Source organism: Schistocerca cancellata, chromosome 2 (assembly GCF_023864275.1).
Source record: "Schistocerca cancellata isolate TAMUIC-IGC-003103 chromosome 2, iqSchCanc2.1, whole genome shotgun sequence".
NCBI classification, from domain to species: Eukaryota; Metazoa; Arthropoda; class Insecta; order Orthoptera; family Acrididae; genus Schistocerca; species Schistocerca cancellata.
The window spans coordinates 950,076,225-950,096,757 of record NC_064627.1 but is presented as its reverse complement, the minus strand read 5'-3'; the positions used below and the strand labels follow the sequence as shown (position 1 = coordinate 950,096,757).

At 41.5% G+C, this 20,533-nt stretch overlaps 1 long non-coding RNA gene across 1 annotated transcript in view; it reads right to left on the bottom strand.

The window, feature by feature from the left end:
- Window positions 1-20,533, bottom strand: part of LOC126148929 (uncharacterized) — a 304,046-nt gene that overhangs the window by 31,958 nt on the left and 251,555 nt on the right. The window lies entirely within an intron of this gene.

Below are 20,533 nucleotides of genomic sequence, written 5' to 3'. Positions count from 1 at the left end.
AATTTTTAGCAGTTCGTTGTGTCACTATGGTGCCAAATGCTGCTCAAACTGCTGCTGCGGATGCAGTACGATGCGACAGAGCCACACGTGGTATACAATGGTCTTCCCACACGGTAGTGACATGTAGCCTTCCGGAGCCCGGTCTTCTTACAACAGTAGATTCTCACGACCATCGCTGCCAGCAGTCATGTACAGTGGTCACATTCCGGCCAATGCTTTCTGCAATGTCGCAGAAGAAACATTCAACTTCTAGGAGCCCTTTTAAATGACCTCATTCAAACTTGGTGATGTTTTGATAATGACATTTTTGTCCCCTTAAAGGTACTCTTGACTAACATCAACTCACGCTGTACAATCTCAAATGTAACCACCGCTCACGACTGTTACATACAACCCACAGCTCTGGTACTGTCAATAGTTTGCTCTCGTTCCCTGACTCCTTTCATCATTTATATCTGAATGCCAGACTATATTGTTATCTATGTGTAGTTTACACTGTTTCTAACATAATTATTGCATTTAATGTCTTTAAAACATCATCTCATTTCATAAATGAGAAAGAAATTTAAGGTATACAGACTTGACAGAAAAGGATTTCTGCACTTCTTAAAATATTTACTCTAACATATGCATTCACCAACTCAAACATATATTTCCGCAAACCAAAGGCTTATTCTGAAATAGTAATTTTGTTTTGTTGTGGGTCCTTTGTGCTTTGAAATAGTGCTTCCTTTCTTCGCTACACGTTCTTTGCATATAATAGTTTCTCGACAACGTCTCTGTTACAAAATGTAACAGTTTATATGTGACGTACTACGAAAATGAAAGGTGCCGGCGATTACTGGAGGTATTCTCTATTAAGTTGTTTCATTTTCACACTTACGTTCAGTTTTTACTCAAAGAGTACACAAAGCCATGTTCTGAAATGGTATTTTGTTTCTCCACTAGACAGTGCCACAGGTTACGGGCGAAGTCGTAACACAACACACACATCTAATTCTAACACATATAAGAGGTTTAAGGATTTGTGGATACGAATAAAGCATAACTGGCAGCGGTAAACCTGTTATTTTCTTCGACAGTTTAATGTATTGTACACTGACATTCTTTTATAAAAATGTGTACAAAAATTCAGTTTTAATAGTAATTTTGGTAAAATAATCTGTTATATATTTTACTTACGCATTTACGTGTGAAGGTTAATCACTTACACACAACTGACCGGATGGCAATATCATTAAGATTTTGAAATATCTTATGCTACTGTACAAATAACACCATTTAAAACAAGTAGTACTACTGAATTTTGGGTGAACTGTTATAAATAAACAAAATTACGAAGAGTATTCGGCTTCAGAAAACGAAGGTTCTAGGTTCGAGTCCCCGTCCAGCATACAGTTTTGATCTGCCAGGAAGATTCAAATCAGGGCACACTCCGCTGCAGAGTGAAGATTTCCTTCGGCTCTTTTAGTTGGTTGACTAATATTCTGTCTCGTGTGCTTAGGTACTTGCGACATTACACATTAACTGTAATTACAATAAGCTATAATTGACACATTACGCAGTATAAGTGTTATTTGGCTGTGTATATACACTTGGTGTGGTGACACCTCTTAGAAATAAGTCGTGCTAACCGTTGCGAACAGCAGATAATTAATGAACCATGAGCGTCGATTCGATGAGTTTCCTTCTCGTTACGCAGAACGCGCACTCACATTTCTTGTGGTAATGATTACTCAAGCAGATCGATATTGTCTGCGGGAAGCACGCCTCACAGATAAAAAGTGAACGTCGCCTCGCTGTTACTAATGGAGCTGAGGAAGACATTCACTTACCCGATTAGGTCAGGTAGTGACGAAGTTACTGTTTGTAGTTCAGATGTAACGCTAAGCAAGCGGTAAGGCAACAGCTTAGGACTCAAGAGCACACTCTGTCACTTTAAATCTGTCCCAAGCTCCCAGTAGTTTTGCGGAATCGAAATCAACAGTACGAAACAACATTATGAAATCACAGAAGTGTAGTCTGTGAAGTCAGTTAAGGCGGACAACCCCCTGTCGTTGGTTCCCAAGGACAATCGCGTCCACTCGGCAGTTGTTGTTTGAAGTTATTAACTGGATACTCTGAGAGCGCTCTGCAGGAGACGTAAGCAGACCTCTTGATGAATGAAGACTCTCTGCAGCCGGCGGTCATTTGGCAGTCCTCTCAGAAGAAGAGGGAGTAAGTGCCCGGCATGGGACATCTGTGACTCCGACAGTAAGGGGTCTCCCACGGCCTTTAGTCCAACCAGATTGTCGAGTTATCTCCGCAGGCGCAATGAGATCTCATTACAGAGAGGAAATTAAGGAGAAGAGTATTCGTCATGGCAGATGAGAGAACGAAATAGTTACTGTAGTGTTACGTAGCTACAAGAACGTTCTAAAACTTCGCTTATAAACAGTTACAATGCCCGCATAGTAATACGTACAGAAAACTCGCTTAACTAAATGTTAATAGTTATTAAACACTTAATCCCGATGGAAATGTATATCACGAAGATTGGTTCAACGCTGGTGGTAGAGGTGTCTTTATAAGGGCAAAAAATTGGATAATATTTTGAGGGATATATACAGCTTCCGAAAGCAAAATAATTTTTTTAGTGCTAGATATGGAGCAAACATGGAAAATAGATGCTTTTATGGATCGCCCCCCCCCCCCCCCCCCCCCTGCCTCTGAAGCAGTAGTAGTGGAACATTTGACGAGGAACTTGAAGAAAAGTTTGTGTAAATATCCTTGTCGTGTTACAGCATCAGGTGTAGATCTCATCTGACCAGTAACAGTCTGGGAACCTCGAGCGATTAATGCGGTTAACAGAGACAGGGAATCACGTGAAATTGTTCTAAGTGCCTCATTCGAAAACTATCTTGTGCAGCCAGTCAGAGAAACGTCTTGAGAAGATAAAATAGCGGATCTGGTCTTCAACAGGCCGGAAATTTTCGGCTCAGCATATAACACGGAATACGCAGTATTGTACAAAACGCATTAGATAGATATGGGCCACCGAAGTTGCGCGATATGGGAAAGAACCGTCACGCTTCGACAGTCTTGATCTAAAGCTGCTACGAAAGCAAAGCGTAGCCAGAACCTCATAGACAAACTAAAACTGAATGACATTGAAATTAGTGTAAGGAGAGTTTTGTGGGAAGCATTCAACCAATTCGAAAGTAAAATTGTATCTGTCAACCTGACAGAAAATTGAAAGAAGTTTTGGTCTTATATTAAATCAGTAAACTGATAGAACCCATCTGTCCTAATGACACTGAAATGGAGGATAACAGACAGAAGACAGAAATAATGAACGTCTTTTTCCGAAACTTTGTCACTGGGGACGATCACATTATAGTTCCTCCTTTACAACCACGCACGTATGTCAGAGCGATAGGCACTAAAATAAGTGACCATCGCATAGAAAAGCTCAATAAAGGAAATAGAAGAAAACTGCACAGAGAAAAGGCTACTGGACCTGATGGATACCATTTAGATTCTAAACAGAGACTGCGACTTGCTCCCTCTCTAACAGCAGTATATGGTACATCGTTGGATGAGCGAAGAGTGTAGATCATTCCCCTTTTCAAAAAGGATCGTCGAACTGAAAGAAGGTTCGTTGTGGAGTTGGAACATGTTTCTCGCACACGTAATATATTTCTGGAGACAGAAAATTTCCTCTGTGGGATTCACTATCGTATATTACATTTCTGGAGACAGACAATTTCCTCTGTGGATATCCCTATGGATTCCGAAAACAACGATCGTTTGTACCCCAGCTCGCTCTGTCCGTCCATGAGACCCAGAAATCAGTAGCTATCGGCCATAAGGTTGACGCCGTGTTCCTTGACTTCCGGAAGGAGTTCAATACAGTTCGGCGTTGCTGGCTACTGATCAAGATATGAGCGTACGGAGTATCAGATCAGATGAGTGACTGGACTGAAGAATTTCTGATAAACACAACACAGCATGTCACACTCAATGGAGAGAGATGTTCAGACGAAAAAATAACTTTGGGCTTAACCCAAGGAAGTGTTATTGGATGATTACTTTTCACTATATAACATGTAAATGAATCCAGCTGCTAACGCCGGAACTTCCACGCGGTTCTTTAGCAGACGATGCTGCTGTATGCAGAAATGTCGCAAGTCTATAAAATCGTAGAGAAACGCTGCAAGACCTGCAGAGGATCTACCCTTGGTGCAGGGATTGTCATTTGACTCTCCAGATGAACAATGTAAGTTACTGCGTGTAAATAGACAGAAAGGCATGTTAATATATGAATAAACGATTGCAAACCAATCATGGGAAGCAGTCACATCCATAAAGTATCTAGGAGAGATTTGACGTGAAATGGCCACATAAAATTAATGGCAAGTAAGGCAGACGCCATACTGAGATTCATCGGAAGAAGCGTCAAGAAATTTACTGTATCACCAAATGAAGTAGCTTACAGAACACTCTTTCGACCAATACTTGTATATTTCTCGTCAGTATAGGATCCGTGCAAGAGGAAATTAGATCCAGAGAAGAGCACCACGTTTCGTTACAAGTTCATTTACTAAGCACGGTAACGTCACAGCGACGCTGAACATACTGCGATGGCAGACGCTGCAGGAGAGGCGTGTTGCAGTAAGATGTGCTTTACTGTTTAAGTTGCGACACTGTAAGTACCCAGAAAAGTAAACGAGTGTATTGCTTCTCTTACGTTTAACTCGCGAAATGACCGTGGAGGTAAAATTAGAGACATTCGAGCTCACACGGAGGGTTACCAAATACCAATAAAACTTTTCACCGCGAAACATTTGCGACTGGAGTAAGGAGTGACACTGGAACACAAAGTACCTTCGTCACACTCAGTTAGGTGGCTTGCGGAGTATAGATGTGGTATGTAAGTAAATAATGGATCAAGAACCAAAGAGTGAAACTTTTTGTGGCTTGCGGATTATAGATGTGGTATGTAAGTAAATAACGGATCAAGACCCAAAGAGTGAAACTTTTTGTGTCAATGGCGAGGTCAGTAACGTACGGTATATTCTGACACAAGTGCCGTAACAGCGGGAAACAGTGCTGTTACAACATGGCAATCGTGTCCAAGTCTATGTTCAAACAATGAGTCATGCGCCAACTCTCTGTTAGTGTCTACACTTGTGTGAATTGCTGACAATTGAAGTAGTTTTGTGGTTTGTTTGCGACAATAGGCCATTGCTTAAGAAAATTATTACAGATAAATGGCACACAATATTGCAAAACGCAAAAGAAAGAGCCACCAAAATGGTGAAAGAGAGGTGAAAGTAATGCTCCCGTCGAGAAACGAAAGAGGCTAACTGTCTGTGAAGTTCCGAAAGATTTAGTTCACCACGTAACTGAAGCAACGGACATTACACGATTTACAGGAATTATTATACAAGAAACAGATTTTTACGGCTTTGAGTCAGGTGCTGGAACATATATCAAATTCACCGATGTGCTTATTTCAAAAGCACGGTGGACCAGACTGACTGATGAACAGTTAGGGGTACTGCAAGTTCGGTCAACTGTCAATGAAACTGAAGAGTTCAAAGAACATTAGATCTTGAAGAGGAACTTGAAGCCTTCTGACCTTCAACAGGTGCAGCTGAAGACACTAGACGGTGAACCTAGGCTGTGGTAGGAAAAGAGAACGGATTTAACTGAGATGACTATTTGTAAAAGATAAGAATCAGTGGTTTTACGAGAAACTCGTGAAATGAATTAAAATGGGCATGATAGCACTTGTGTCATTTATGTTAAATTCGTTGCATACAGTAATTTCATTTTCTTCAAATTTTGTATCATTTTGTTATTAGATCTATTAACATAGAATAAAGACGTATATATGACAAGAAATCTGTGTAGTTTTTGTATTTGTGTCACGATTCTTAATTTTTATGCCGCATTTGTATAACCGCTATGCAGATTCTGTCGATTATCTCTAAATCAGATTTTTGGCGCTTGACACAGTATTTACTTACCTTGAGCAAAAGCGTAAAATCAAGAAAAATAATTATGTCATATTGCACCTGAATATCGCTAAACATTGTCACCATTTATTATGTGGACAAAGTCTCAAGAAGAATAGCCAGAGGCTGTTAATCCACATAGCACACGATAAGGGGGTCACTCCAAAAGAAATGCATACTATTTTTTGTAAAAATACTGTTTTCGTTCTGCATGTTTGAAAGTTTTACAGTGTGTAGATATATCCTTCCCGCTTGTTTTCAAATTCAGTTCAACCTGTTCCCGTGAGTGGCGCCGTCACAGCATGTCTGCAAGATGGCTACCACACATGACGTTCGTCAGAAGCAACGTGCTGCCATAGTATTCCTGTGCTGTGAAAACGAGACGTGGGAAATATCAACAAGAGGTTGAAAAAGGTGTATGGAGATGTGCTGTCGATCGCAGTACATTTAGTTGGTGGGCAAGCAGGTTAAGTGACGAAAGCTGGCACGGCAATATTGAGGATTATCCTCGCAGCGGCAGGCCTCGTACTGCACACACTTCAGACAATGTGCAGAGAGTTAACGAATTGGTGACTGCTGACAGACGCATATGTGACGACAATGAAGAAACTTCAAGCTCGACTGAGTCGTGGTCGACCACATTGGCAAAAGCAGGATGATTTGCTGTTGCACGACAATGCACGGCCACATGTCAGTCAAAAAACCATGGAAGCGATCACAAAACTCGTTTGGACAACACTGAAAAACCCGCCTTACAGTCCTGACCTGGCTCCATGTGACTATCATCACTTTCGGAAACTCAAAGACTCTCTCCGTGGAACAAGGTTTGAAGATGATGACTCCCTTGTGCACACTGCCAAACAGTGGCTCCAAAACGTTGGTCCATAATTCTGCCGTGCTGGTATACAGGCGCTGCTTCCAAGATGGCGTAAGGCAGTTGAGAGGGATGGAAATTATATGGAGAACTGAAAATATTGTTCCTAAAGGATGTATCTACACACTGTAAAACGTTCAAGCATGTAGAATAAAAGATGGATTTAAAAAAAATAGTGTGCATTTCTTTTGGAGAGACCCTCGTATATGCATACCGCTCTCAGGCGCCCCACAACCACACTACCCTGTTTTTCGTAGCAAAATTAACGTTAGCAGTTACAAATCGAAAGTAACAGTACGGATTAGAATTATGTGCCGAAGCTTGTGCACTATTTTCAAAGCATCGTAGACAGTAGATTGTTCAGATACCTTTTTTGTGTGTGCTTTTGAAGGTCTTAAGAATATATTCATCGTAATTCTACTTTGTTAAACCACATTTTCACCTTTTACAAATTTCAATAGATTTTTATTTGCATGTTATGCTTTCATCAAAATATTATTCGTAGAGATATTTTGCTTCAATGGTTCACAGAGCTCGCAAAAAATCGCTTGTTAATATATAATCGCATCCAAGACCAAGAGTCTCGCTCCAGATGATGTAGGTCGAAAAGTGAAATGGTCGAACAGCGATAATAGTCCCAATGTCTGAGAGTTACGCGTTCTGATTAAAGTTAGTGATAAACGAGCTCCCTTGGTGCGGTGTTTGTAATTTTATTTTGTGTTTCTATCAATAATTGGTAAGTCCAGGCATATTGTACCTTTATGATATGTACGAGTATGTCTACGATGTTTCAAGGTATTACTGCGAAGTTTTCGTCTTCTTCTTCTTCTACGGTTCATGGATTAGGCATTCTTGCACGTTCAAGCTCTACACTTGTTTATAGCGTGTCCTGGGTCGCCTTCAATCTCTGTTTCTCTTCGGTTTGTGATCCAACACTGCCTTGGCAAGTGTGTTGTTTTTCATTCCGTGTAAGTGATCGGCCGAATTCTGTCTATTACTTAATATTTCATTGAGTACTGATCCTATATTTAATTTTCTGCTAATATCTACATTTCCTATCCTATCCATCCCCGTACATCCTTTAAACCTCACAAGTACCTCGTTTCTGTCGACTGTATTTTTCTCATTTGTTTTTCAATCGGCACCCAGACTTCATTGCCGTAAAACAATGTTAGTAAATCCACAACTTGTAAAGTTTCATTTTCGTTTCTTTCCCAACTCCATTTAAAAGTTATCTGCATAGTCCCACAGGCACGCCGAAATTTGCTTTTTCCTCTAAGTCCTCGTCGTTTTAAAGATCGAGGTGGCTTAGTGATTAGCACCCTGGACTAGCATTGGGGAGGACGCCGTTCAAACCCCTCTACAGCCGTCCTGACTTGAGTTCCCTATATAGGTTCAGGTAAATAGCGGGATGGTTCCTTTGAAAGGGCACGGCTGATCTCCTTCCCCATCCTTCCTTAATCCATCTCTAATGACCTCATTATTGACGGGACGTTAAACACTAATCTCCACCTCCATCCTCCTCTTCCTCTCCTACGTCATTATAAAAACTTATATCGTACGCAAGATATTTAAAATTCTATGCCTTTACTAAAGTCGTTTGATAGCAGTATCTTTGATCTGACTGTAGCCACAATTCTCATTTTGTTAACTGAGATTTTAAATTTACGAGATTTTTAAAGATTATTTAAAAGATACATGAATTTCTGTAACTATGTCTCCTTACTTGAATCATTATTTGACTGTCTGTAAATAGATGATTCGTTGAACAGAAACTGTTTCATAATTTAATTCCTGCATCTAGTGGCAATTTCCCTTTCCTTAAAACGTTGTCATTATATACATACACACACACACACACACACACACACACACAAACACAGCACCTTTCCATTTCTGATTTCTAGAAGTCATAGATGCTTCAAGCTGAGATAACTGTTTAACATGAATAACATGACAAAAAATTGCTCCAGTAATAGTACTATCATACTATATTCAACTAAGAACGTTTATTTGAACAATTATTTTTTTAAGATCTATTTTCTATGATTGCTGCCTTTAATCCCCTTGCTTGTGATAAAAGCCGGCCGTGGTGGCCGAGCGGTTCTAGGCGCTTCAGTCTGGAACCGAGCGACCGCTACTGTCGCAGGTTCGAATCCTGCCTCGGGCATGGATGTCTGTGATGTCCTTAGGTCAGTTAGGTTTAAGTAGTTCTAAGTTCTAGGGGACTGATAACCTTAGATGCTAAGGTTCAGAGCCATTTGAACCATTTGTGATAAAATGATTATTTCCATATAGACTGCTTATTAGCAAAATTAGGTGTGGTGGATTTTTCGCATGATGAAGCGATTTGCACCAAAGAACATGTGATGCATGTACAAATTACATTTTTTTGTATTCTCCGTACTGCGCCATCCTACAGACACGACCACCCTCTTAGAAATAAGAAAACGATTAGATACTACGTAGTGACACGTAAGGGGAGAGTAACGTCTCACATCAGAAACCAACACCTTAGTTTCGCTCAGTTGTGCTTTCCACGGACCCACTACTATTGACATGATTTAAAACATAGCACTCGAAGGACAGGAGAGACAATCAATGTGTCCTCAATTACACTACTGGCCATTAAAATTGCTACACCACATTTGCAAGACAACAACCATCTGCACGAAGAGTTCGACGACATTTTCAGCAGCATGGACTATCAGCTCGGAGAACTGGCTGCGGATACCCTTGACGCTGCATCACAGACAGGAGCGTCTGCGATGGTGTACTCAACGACGAACCCTGGGTCCACAATTGGCAAAACGTCATTTTTTCGGATGAATCCAGGTTCTGTTTACAGCATGATGATGGTCGCATCCGTGTGTGCCGACATCACGGTGAACGTACATTGGAAGCGTGTATTCGTCACCGCCATACTGGCGTATCATTCGGCGTGATGGTATGGGGTGCCATTGGTTACACGTCTCGATCTCCTCTTGTTCCCATTGACGGTACTTTGAACAATGGACGTTACATTTCAGATGTGTTACGACCTGTGGCTCTACCCTTCATTCGATCCCTGGGAAACCCTACATTTCAGCAGGATAATGCACGACCGCATGTTGCAGGTCCTGTGCGTGCCTCTCTGGATACAGAAAATGTTCGACTGGTGCCCTGACCAGCACATTCTCCAGATCTCTCACCAACTGAAAACGTCTGGTCAATGGTGGCCGAGCAACTGGCTCGTCACAATACGCCAGTCACTACTCTTGATGAAATGAAATGTCGTGTGGCTAGGGCCTCCCGTCGGGTAGACCGTTCGCCTGGTGCAGGTCTTTCGAGTTGACGCCACTTCGGCGACCTGTGCATCGATGGGGATGAAATGATGATGATTAGTACAACACAACACCCAGTCCCTGAGCGAAGAAAATCTCCGACCCAGCCGGGAATCGAACCCGGGGCCTTAGGATTGACATTCTGTCACACTGACCACTCAGCTACCGGGGCCGGACACTACTCTTGATGAACTGTGGTATCGTGCTGAAGCTGCATGGGCAGCTGTACCTGTACACGCCATCCAAGCTCTGTTTGACTCAATGCCCAGGCGTATCAAGGCCGTGTTGTTGTGGTTGTTCTTTGTACTGATTTTTCAGGATCTATGCACCCAAACTGCGTGAAAATGTGATCACGTGTCAGTTCTAGTATAATATATTGCTCCAATGAGTACCCGTTTATCATTTGCATTTCTTCTTGGTGTTGCAATTTTAATGGCCAGTAGTGTACAATGGTTCTCGTCGTTTAAGGTTTTATATGAAAATCTACTAAATTAGAGACCGAGCGTGCAGATCTGCTACCAATTTAAATTGGTTCTCACTAAGTCACATACACTGATAACCGAAAACATTATTACCACAGCCCACCGCGACGATAGATGCCGACTAGTGCTGTTGCGTCCACGTGACACGTTAACCAAAGTATGTAAGCGGAGCAGACGTAGAGCGGGGGATCACCCTGGCGAAGATATGAGTTGCAAATGGGAGCATGCATTGAGGTAAGCTACTTTGACAAAGGGCCGAGTATTATTACATAGAGACTGTGAACGAGTACCTTGAAAACGGCAAAGCTGTTATAGCGTTCAGGTGCTATAGTCGTGAGTACCTACGGAAAGTGGTAGAAGGATAGTGAAACTACCACTAGGCGCTAAATGCTTGGATGTCAACGACTCTTCGCAAAACTTCGGGTTCTGAGGCTTGTCTGTTTTGTATAGATGGTGATCTGTGACACATCTGACGAAAGAGCACAATACTGGTGTACGAACAAGTGTTTCGGAGCACTCCGCTCATCGAATCTTGTCGAACATGAAGCTCCGCAGCTACATGGTCACATGTTGACGAAACAACGTCGTAAATTACGACTGTAGTGGGCACGGAACCGTGGGACTCGTCCGTCGATGAACGGAAACGTGTCGGTTCTCCGAGTGAATCAAATTTTTGTTACAACAGGTAGATGGTCGTCTCCACAAACGTCGTCATCGAGGTGAACGGCAGGCTGGAGGGAGTAGTATTACGCTATGGTAGACATTCTACTGCGCTTGCACGGGACCTGTGGTAGTACTCGAAGACACGATGACAGCTGCGTCCCACCTGCATCCCTTTATGCTTGATGTCTCATCCGACACCGATGTCATCTTTCAGCAGTATAACTGTGCGTGTCTCGGAGCCAGAGCCGTGCTACAGTGGTTTTTATTAGCTTCATAATGAATTCACGTTGATGTCTCGGCGACCAAATTCGCATAATGTAAATCGTATGGAACCCTCCTGGGTCGCTATCGGGAGCCATCACCGGGTACGCAAATCAGCGGCCCTTCATTTAGGCGAATAACGTGACCTAATTTCACATACCTCCACATACTACCAACGAACTGTCGAATCCCCGATAGGCAGAATCAGTGATTTATTTCGTTACAAAGACGGAAAAACAAGCTATTAAGCAGTTAATCACATCAGTATAGGACAGTAGGATGTCCGTTCTTCTAATTATAAAGAAAAGGGAGGCCGTGTATCTATATAGAGATTTCCAAACGTTAACAAAAACACATCCAGGCTCAAGCTGAAGTTGCAAGATAAGCTCTAACACAATATCTCAAAGTCAGTATTTCCGGAGTGCTTGCTTTCACCTTCATATCCACTAATACAACAACGCAGAGGCACTATTTCCTTATTTTGGCGTACTTTCTCCACATTCAATTCAAATAAAGGCTTGACTTGATAAAGCCACTTATTTCCCACATCAAAGTAAAAAATCTCCAATCTAACCGAGATACGTATCGCCTACACACGAGTGGCTTTCAAGCTACACTTGTTCAGCAACTGTTTTGGTATAAAATAACCAGTCCTAAACTACATTATACCGCAGCCATCACTGCTATCGAGCGAGGTGGCGCAGTGGTTAGCGCACTGGCCTCGCATTCTGGAGGAAGACGGTTCAAACACGCGTCCGGCCGTCCTGATTTAGATTTTCCATGATTTCACTAAATCACTTCCGGCAGAAGCCAGGTGATTCCTTAGAAAGGGCACGGTCGACTTCCTTCTCCGTTCTTCCGTAACCCGAATGGAGCAATGACCTCGCTGCTTGGTCCCTTCCCCCAAATCGACCAACCAACCATTACTTCTTTCACAAACTTCTCCGTTCCCACACAAATCAATCATTTGACGCTCTTAGCCCCACAAAGTGCGATCATATTTATCACAGATCTCTTTCAAACAAGATGACAACAATCTCACGGAATTTTCCTAAACGACTCTAGCATTTTACTCAAAAACTGCCGTGTCAGTCTGGTTACCAAATAACAACGACCAACTAGTTTCTCATGGGACAATCAAGAATCATCATGAACAGACCTAGCAAGCTAATTCTCCCTTTCAACAATGGTTGGTTTTTCTTTGCGACTGTCGTTGGGTTCTTATGGTAGCCAGCTGTGGCGTAGATGTTATCTTTACAGCAAGCCGAAACTATGCAGTCGTCCGTCCGTTGTAAACTCTGCTGCCTTTTACCGGATTCTGCTGCTCAGATATTTTCAGACGACTTTCTCCACAACATTTCACAAAAATACATGTAAGAACACTTTTCAAACAACTAATTAAGCCATCGTTTCTTTTAATAATAGCAAATTTCGATAATAAGACGCGGTGACACCTACTAGTAATGCAGATTTAACACAATGTAAATTTTGACGCATTTCATCGTCTGAAGTCTTCTTACTGATATGATGCTAAACGATATGATTTCCTATCTTTGGAATCTCTTTATGTCTTAACACTTTCAATAAAGCTTCTCTGTTATGTGATGGTTTTATTCTACCTGTAATGCGTACTCGCTCATACTCTCTTTAATAGCAAGATACAGTGGATACTACTCCCTCATGACACTAGTCATTTTATCCTGTATTTTCTTCTCTTCAGTGCTACCCACTTCATATTTCATCATTTCATTGGAGACCTCATGTCTAGGTACCTGGTTCTCCGACACTCGACGATTCACTTATATTCGATACAATACTTCACATGTTTGTTCTCAGGAATTCTTTCCTCAAATTTAGGGCCATTTTTGATACTAGTACACCTAATTCAGCGTGAAATTCCGTCTTCACCTATCCTAGTCTGCTCCTTACATATATATTGCTTTTTTCTTCATGAGTCACTTTCCTTCCAAAATAGCAAGATACCCTCAATTCGTCTACTTCATTGTCCCAAATTTTTATTTTACATTTATCACTAAATCCATTTCTGATTCACCTCATTACATTCTTCATCTTTGGTTTATTCTCCATCCTCAGTCTGCACACTTTACCTGTTCATCCCGCTTAACAGGTCACACAATTCTTTCTCATTTTCGCAGAGTGCTTTCAGCAAATTTTTATGCAAACTTTCTTCGATATCCTTCATTAGTTTTCCGATGATAGTTTAAACAATAATGTAAAAATGGTGTACCATTATCCTATTACTTATTTAGTTAAAGCTTTTCTCTTCTACTGTCATTGTTCCCTTTTGTTTCTTGCACCTAAATATATTACTCGTCGTTCCCTGTAACTTACACCTATTTTTTTCAAGCATGATCCAAAGTCTTGCCTCAGTTTTTAAGTGTAATTTCAGAACTCCCTCCCCGCTGCGTCCACTTCCACTATAGTGATACTGGTCACCTTCTAAGACTTATTCAGTTTTCTTTTCCTTTTTTCTGTAGATTATTATTGCCAGCAACTTGGAAGCATGAGCTGACAAGCAGACTGTGCGATAGTTCTCTCATTTATTTTCGGGCCTGTATTGATGATTTTCATTCGTAATCGTATACCTAATGTGTCATACGCTCTACACATTAACCTGAATAATAATTTGTCACTTCCCCCATATTTTAGGACAACCGAAGGACTGAATGTAGCCTCTTACTCTCCTAGTTCGTTCGTTCGGTGGCTCTGACAAACAATTTAGGACAGTGTTTCAAGATAACTTAGCAACTAGTTTATTTGCAACTTTCTACATATTAAAACATCGACGGTGCCCCTGATACCGTTTGCTCCCACCCTTTTTCTCCGTGGCGTCTACTTGACGTGGGTAGCCAATTAGTGCACGAGACTAAATTATACTGCTTGGTTTAGCTAGCAAGAAAGCAAGCAATGAATCTCTTAGAGTTCCACCAGCTGTGGGAACCAGATGGGCAGAAGTGCTAGAAATAGCGGCACTTGGCTCCCGTCGACAGGAAGTGCTCAGCGGAGCAGCAACGTAAGACTCGTATGAGAAGCAGCTGGGAGCATCTGCTGCCTGTTGGCTTGGGATAGCCGCCAATGGACCCTCTGCCTGCCAAAGCAGCGTCAGAAGAGGCATGGTTCCTGTCGTGACGTGACCGCAGCCCACTTAGGAGCAGCTGAATGGCTCACTCAGTCACAGAGTTCTTTACCGTGTGGCGGCGTCATCTACACCACTTACCTTATGTTTCTCACTGACCATAATTTACTACTATTATGGAGCATTACTATTCAGGTTGAAAAACTTTTGTGTGATGGAGAAAGGCATACAACCTACGTACCATGCTATTAAAACAATTGAAACTTCCTGGCAGATTAAAACTGTGTGCCGGACCGAGACTCGAACTCGGGACCTTTGCCTTTCGCAGGCAAGTGCTCTGGTAGATCACTTGCCCACCAAAGGCAAAGGTCCCGAGTTCGAGTCTCGATCCAGCACACAGTTTTAATCTGCCAGGAAGTTTCATATGAGCGCACACACCGCTGCAGAGTTGAAATCTCATTCTGGAAACATTCCCCAGGCTGTGGCTAAGCCATGTCTCCGCAATATCCTTTCTTTCAGGGGTTCTAGTTCTGCAAGGTTTGCAGGAGAGCTTCTGTAAAGTTTGGAAGGTAGGAGACGAGGTACCGGCAGAAGTAAAGCTGTGAGGACGGGACGTGATTCGTTGTTGGGTAGCTCAGCTGGTAGAGCACTTGCCCGCGAATGGCAAAGGTCCCGAGTTCGAGTCTCGGTCTGGCACACAGTTTTAAACTGCTAGGAAGTTTCATATCAGCGCACACTCCGCCGCAGAGTGAAAATCTCATTCTATAAAACAGTTAATTCATAAAGAATGCACTCTTATAGCTTTTTATTACAAACTAGTGTGTATACACTTGAGGTCACGAAAGTCAAAAGATAGCGGTAGGATCTCGTACACAAGGTGTAAAATGGCAGCACATTGGCGGATCTGTCATTTGTACTCCGATGACTTATGTGAAAATGTTTCCGACATGATTGGAGCTTAAGGACGAAAATTAATAGACTTTGAACGTGGAATGTGGTGGGAGCAAGATGCGCCGGCATTTCATTTCGTAAATCCTCAGGAAATTCAGTATTCCGAGATCCATAGTGTCAAGAGTGTGCCAAGAAATCAAATTTCAGGCGTTACCTCTCTCCACGCACAACGCAGTGGCCAACGGTCTTCACTTAACGAACGAGAGCAGAGGAGTTTGCGTAGAGTTGTCAGTGCTAACAAACATTGTGGGACGTGAGACAAACGTATCCGTCAGGACAGTGCGGCACAATTTTCTTAATGGTCTAAGGCAACAGATGATGAATGCGAGTGCTTCTGCTAACAGCAGTACACCGCCTGCAGCGCCTCTCCTGGGCTAATGACCATATCGGCTGGACCCTAGACGGCTGGAAAACCGTGCTGTGGTCAGACGAGTCACGATTTGGGTTGGTAAGAGGTGACGGTACGTTTCGAGAGTGGCGTGGACCAAACGAAGCCATGGACCATCGTTGTCACCAAGGCAGTGTGAAAGCCGGTGGTGGCTCGATAATGGTGTACGCCGTGTCTATACGGAAAAGGCTGTATCCTCTGGTCCTACTGAACCGATCATTGATTGAAAATGACCGTTTACAGCCGTTCATGGACGTCATGTTGCCAAACAGCGATAGAATTTGCATGGTTGGAATTGCGCCACGTCACCGGACCACAATTGTTCACGATCGCTTTGACGAACAATCTGGACAATTCGAGCAAATGATATGCCCACCCACATCACCCGAAATGTACCCCATCCAAAATTTACGAAACGTAATCGGGAAGTCAACTCGTGCACAACATTCTGCACTGGCAAGACTGTTGCAGTTATGGACGGCTATAGAGGCAGCATGGCTCAGTATTTCTGCAGAGGACTTCCAACGACCTGTTGAGTCCATCCCACTTCGCTACAACGGGAAAAAAGAGGTCCGACATGATATTAGGAGCCATCCCATGACTTTTGACACCGCATTGTATACGGTCCTACGATACACTCTATATTACACGGTGCTGTGATTAGTCGCCCCCAACAGTTGCAAATAATCTTTGAATGTGACAGGCATGTGGATGTGGCCCCAGATTGATGAGGATCAGTTTGATAATACACCAACCTCGTGTGATACGCATAAATTACAAATACTTACATTCAGCTTCTGCAGCGATGTTGTTACGCCGTTACCACCCAAAAAAAGGAGATAATGGTAAAGGCGGATTTATATCTGTACTTAATTTGTGTGCTCACTTGCATGTACACAAAGACAGAAATTTAAGTACAATATTCCAGTCATACGATAACAGAGCACAAAAACAAGTGCCTAATCATGTACCTTAACCAAAGAAAATTGAACTAAACAGTGTGTAATATGTTTCCGACAATACCACCCTTTACGAACAGTTGGCTGCTAATGTGATAAATTTGCTGAACAAAAGTGAAACTCGTGCGTTGCAGAACTCATTTATAACAAGTTCACAACCGCGAAATCTCCTTTTATATTGATAAAATAAGCCCTCTACCGTGAGCCAGGTTTTTTTATTTAATGCAAAGTAATTTGTTAACTTACTGTATTTTCAACAATCAGTATTTGCATTGCTTTTCCAATTTAACTGTGAAACCACACTTCATGGTTATTTACATTCATTTCCGCTTACCTAACTATTGCTGCTTGAAAAGTAGGTCTTTTTAAATTCTGTCTGTAAACGCACTAAATCCGAAAAATAAAGTCGGCAACGCTTAATATGAAAAGCAAACACAATGCAATATATTTATCAAATCAGAAGTAAAAATAAAATATCAGATGTATTTGCTACCACGATGTATCTTTAAATTGGATATTGGAAAATGGTACACTGCAAAACCTATACGCTCACTTACTTTCAGGCAATAAATCAGTTAACTGTTTATTTTTTTAACAAAACGTTGTTCATTAGGACACTATATAACATTCAGGAAAAACGAGTGAAATTATTAACATTGCGTACAAATACACAACACTACAAGTACACAGTACTCGGAAATCAGTAGAAACAGATTTACGACCCCGACGAGGTATTAACAACTTGGGTTAATGACAAGTTCGAATTACAGGTGAAGTTACACAAAATTAACCTTCTAAAATCGGAACTGTTGGTATGAACGTTCTGTAGCTGAATCTACCTATCATATTTTGTCTTATAATATATGACGCCACTGGTATGATGGCAGAGGTATCTAATCCTAGAATAGTTGAGTGTTAAGAATATTATAAAATGTTAGTATAACCGACAGAATGCTGAACTGACACTGTGCAAGAAATTATTAAATGATATTTCTAATGCATGTAGCTACAAGTATGCAAAAATATAAACATATCTGTTTGCAGAGGGACATTGTGTTATACAAAATACTGCCAAATCTTTCTGCCCGTGAACATTGCTGTCTGATGTACATGAAAAATGTTTTCTCCACAGGATACCATCCGTGATGCAGGTTATGGTTCAAATGGCTCTGAGCACTATGGGACTTAACATCTGAGGTCATCAGTCCCCTAGAACTTAGAACTACTTAAACCTAACTAACCTAAGGACATCACACATATCCATGCCCGAGACAGGATTCGAACCTGCGACCGTATCGGACGCGCGGTTCCAGACTAAAGCGCCTAGAACCGCTCGGCTACACAGGCCGGCTGATGCAGGTCACATGTAATCGTATGACTTATTATTCATTCATTCTTTAGGCATTCCTAATGGCAGATATTACATGTTCGTGAATAAGACTGATCACTGAGCCTGGGATGCGTTTATTTTGAGTAGGCTTTTGACATTGTTTGAACAACATCGTTACTGACACCTCGAGAAACAAAGTATTGTTTGAACGTACACGGTAACACAGCTATACTTCAAAGCTATGTCTTTCATTAGACTTCACTGGGATGTGTAAATTTCATAATTTGAAAAGAAGTCATGTTCAAAGATTCATTATCACGTAAGTTATTCTTAACGGTCCCAGGCCAAGTTTTCTGGTCCTTAAACTGAGAAAATAATAAGTAATATGTGTTTGTTCCCCTTAGGGCAGCGTTGAACACGAACTGCATATTCTTGTAGTGTAAGATTGCATGCAACCTTGAAATTCAATTACACGGAAGCAAGATACTATGTAAATTATTAATATCAGAAACAGAAAACCGCTACGATGGACGTAGCTCAAACAGTTACAGATTTTGCTTTACAACTTACAATACGCTTTAAAAAATACAGAATGAAAAATTCTTATAATAATTAAATATTTTTAGCGAGTTACATGAAAACATAATAAACCTAACAGTGCTGAATTGTTATGTCTCTGTTTTCACTGTTGCTTTCGAGTAGTGCTCAATGTCAAGCAATACCTATACAGAATCAATGATTCGGAAACATATAACTAGTACTAAGATAAACTTGTTTAGCTATGTACTCGGCCCAGTTTACTTACTTTAACGTTACAACAGTAATGTGTGTATCAGTGATCTCCTTATACTAACTTGATGTAGATCTCTGATCCCAGAAAATGGTATTTCAGTGTGCCTGCAGATTCTTATCTGCATAGTCCGCAATGTTGTAGCTGGACAGAAATACTTCCACCGGTCTGTACGTGATAAATAACTCTTTACTCATTTTTGACTTTGAGCTTTACATCAACTCGCGATGTAACAGGCTGATGTGGGAGGAGAATCCAAAAGTATTTTCATTTTGTGTACTCGTGAGGTTTCGTGGCAGTCAAGCCGTAATTAGATAAGAATCAAAATACGAGCGGCTTTCGCCGACGCGTTCAGACATCTGGAGTTTGACAATTAGACAGTATAGAGATTCTCCGTCGTGATGTTGAATAGTTACATTCGCCGAAGGTGTAATTAGTGACTTTGTCAGTAATATCATGAAATCAATATCAGGTGAGTATTGATCTCTTCGGCTTTTGCGGCGAATAACGTTTTCTCTTTGTTTTCTTACTTAGTTAAGCATACAAAATTGACATCTACATTTACGTGATTACTCTGCTGTTCACAATAAAGTGCCTGACAGAGGGTTCAAAGAACCACCTTCAAGCTGTCTCTCTACCATTCCTCTCTCGAACGGACGCGGGAGAAACGAGCACTTAAATTTTTTTGTGTGGAAGCAACGAAAATCGTCTTTGTTTTAATGATAGCCACTCCAATTCACTTATAATGTCTGTGGCACTATCGGCCCTATTTCGCGGTAATACAAAACGAGCCGTCCTTGGTTGAACTTTTTCGATGTCATCCGTCAGTCCCACCTGATGCGGATCTCACAGCAATACTCAAGTATAGGGCGGACAATCATGGTTTAAGCAATCTCTTTAGTTGATCTGTTGCACCTTCTAAGTGTTCTGCCAATGAATCGCAGTTTTTGGTTTGCTCTACCCACAACATTATCTATGTGACCGTGCCAATTTAGGCTATTTGTAATTGTAATCCCTAAGTATTTAGTTGAATTTACAGCCTTAATACTTGTGTGACGTATTGCGTAATCGAAATTTAGCGAATTTCTTTTAGTAATCATGTGAAAAACTTCACACTTTTCTTTAGTCAAGGTTAATTGTCGCAATTCGCACCATACAGATACCTTATTTAAATCATTTTGTATTTCATTTTGGTCATCTGATGATTTTACAAGAGGGTAAATGACAGCATCACCTGCTAACAATCTAATACTGCCACTCAGATTGCCTCCTATGTCGGCAATATAGATCAGGACCAATAGAGCGCCTATAACACTTCCTTGGGGAACGCCGGACATTACTTCTGTTTTACCCGATGACTTTCTGTCTATTACTACGAACTGCGACCTTTCTGACAGGAAATCGAGAATCCAG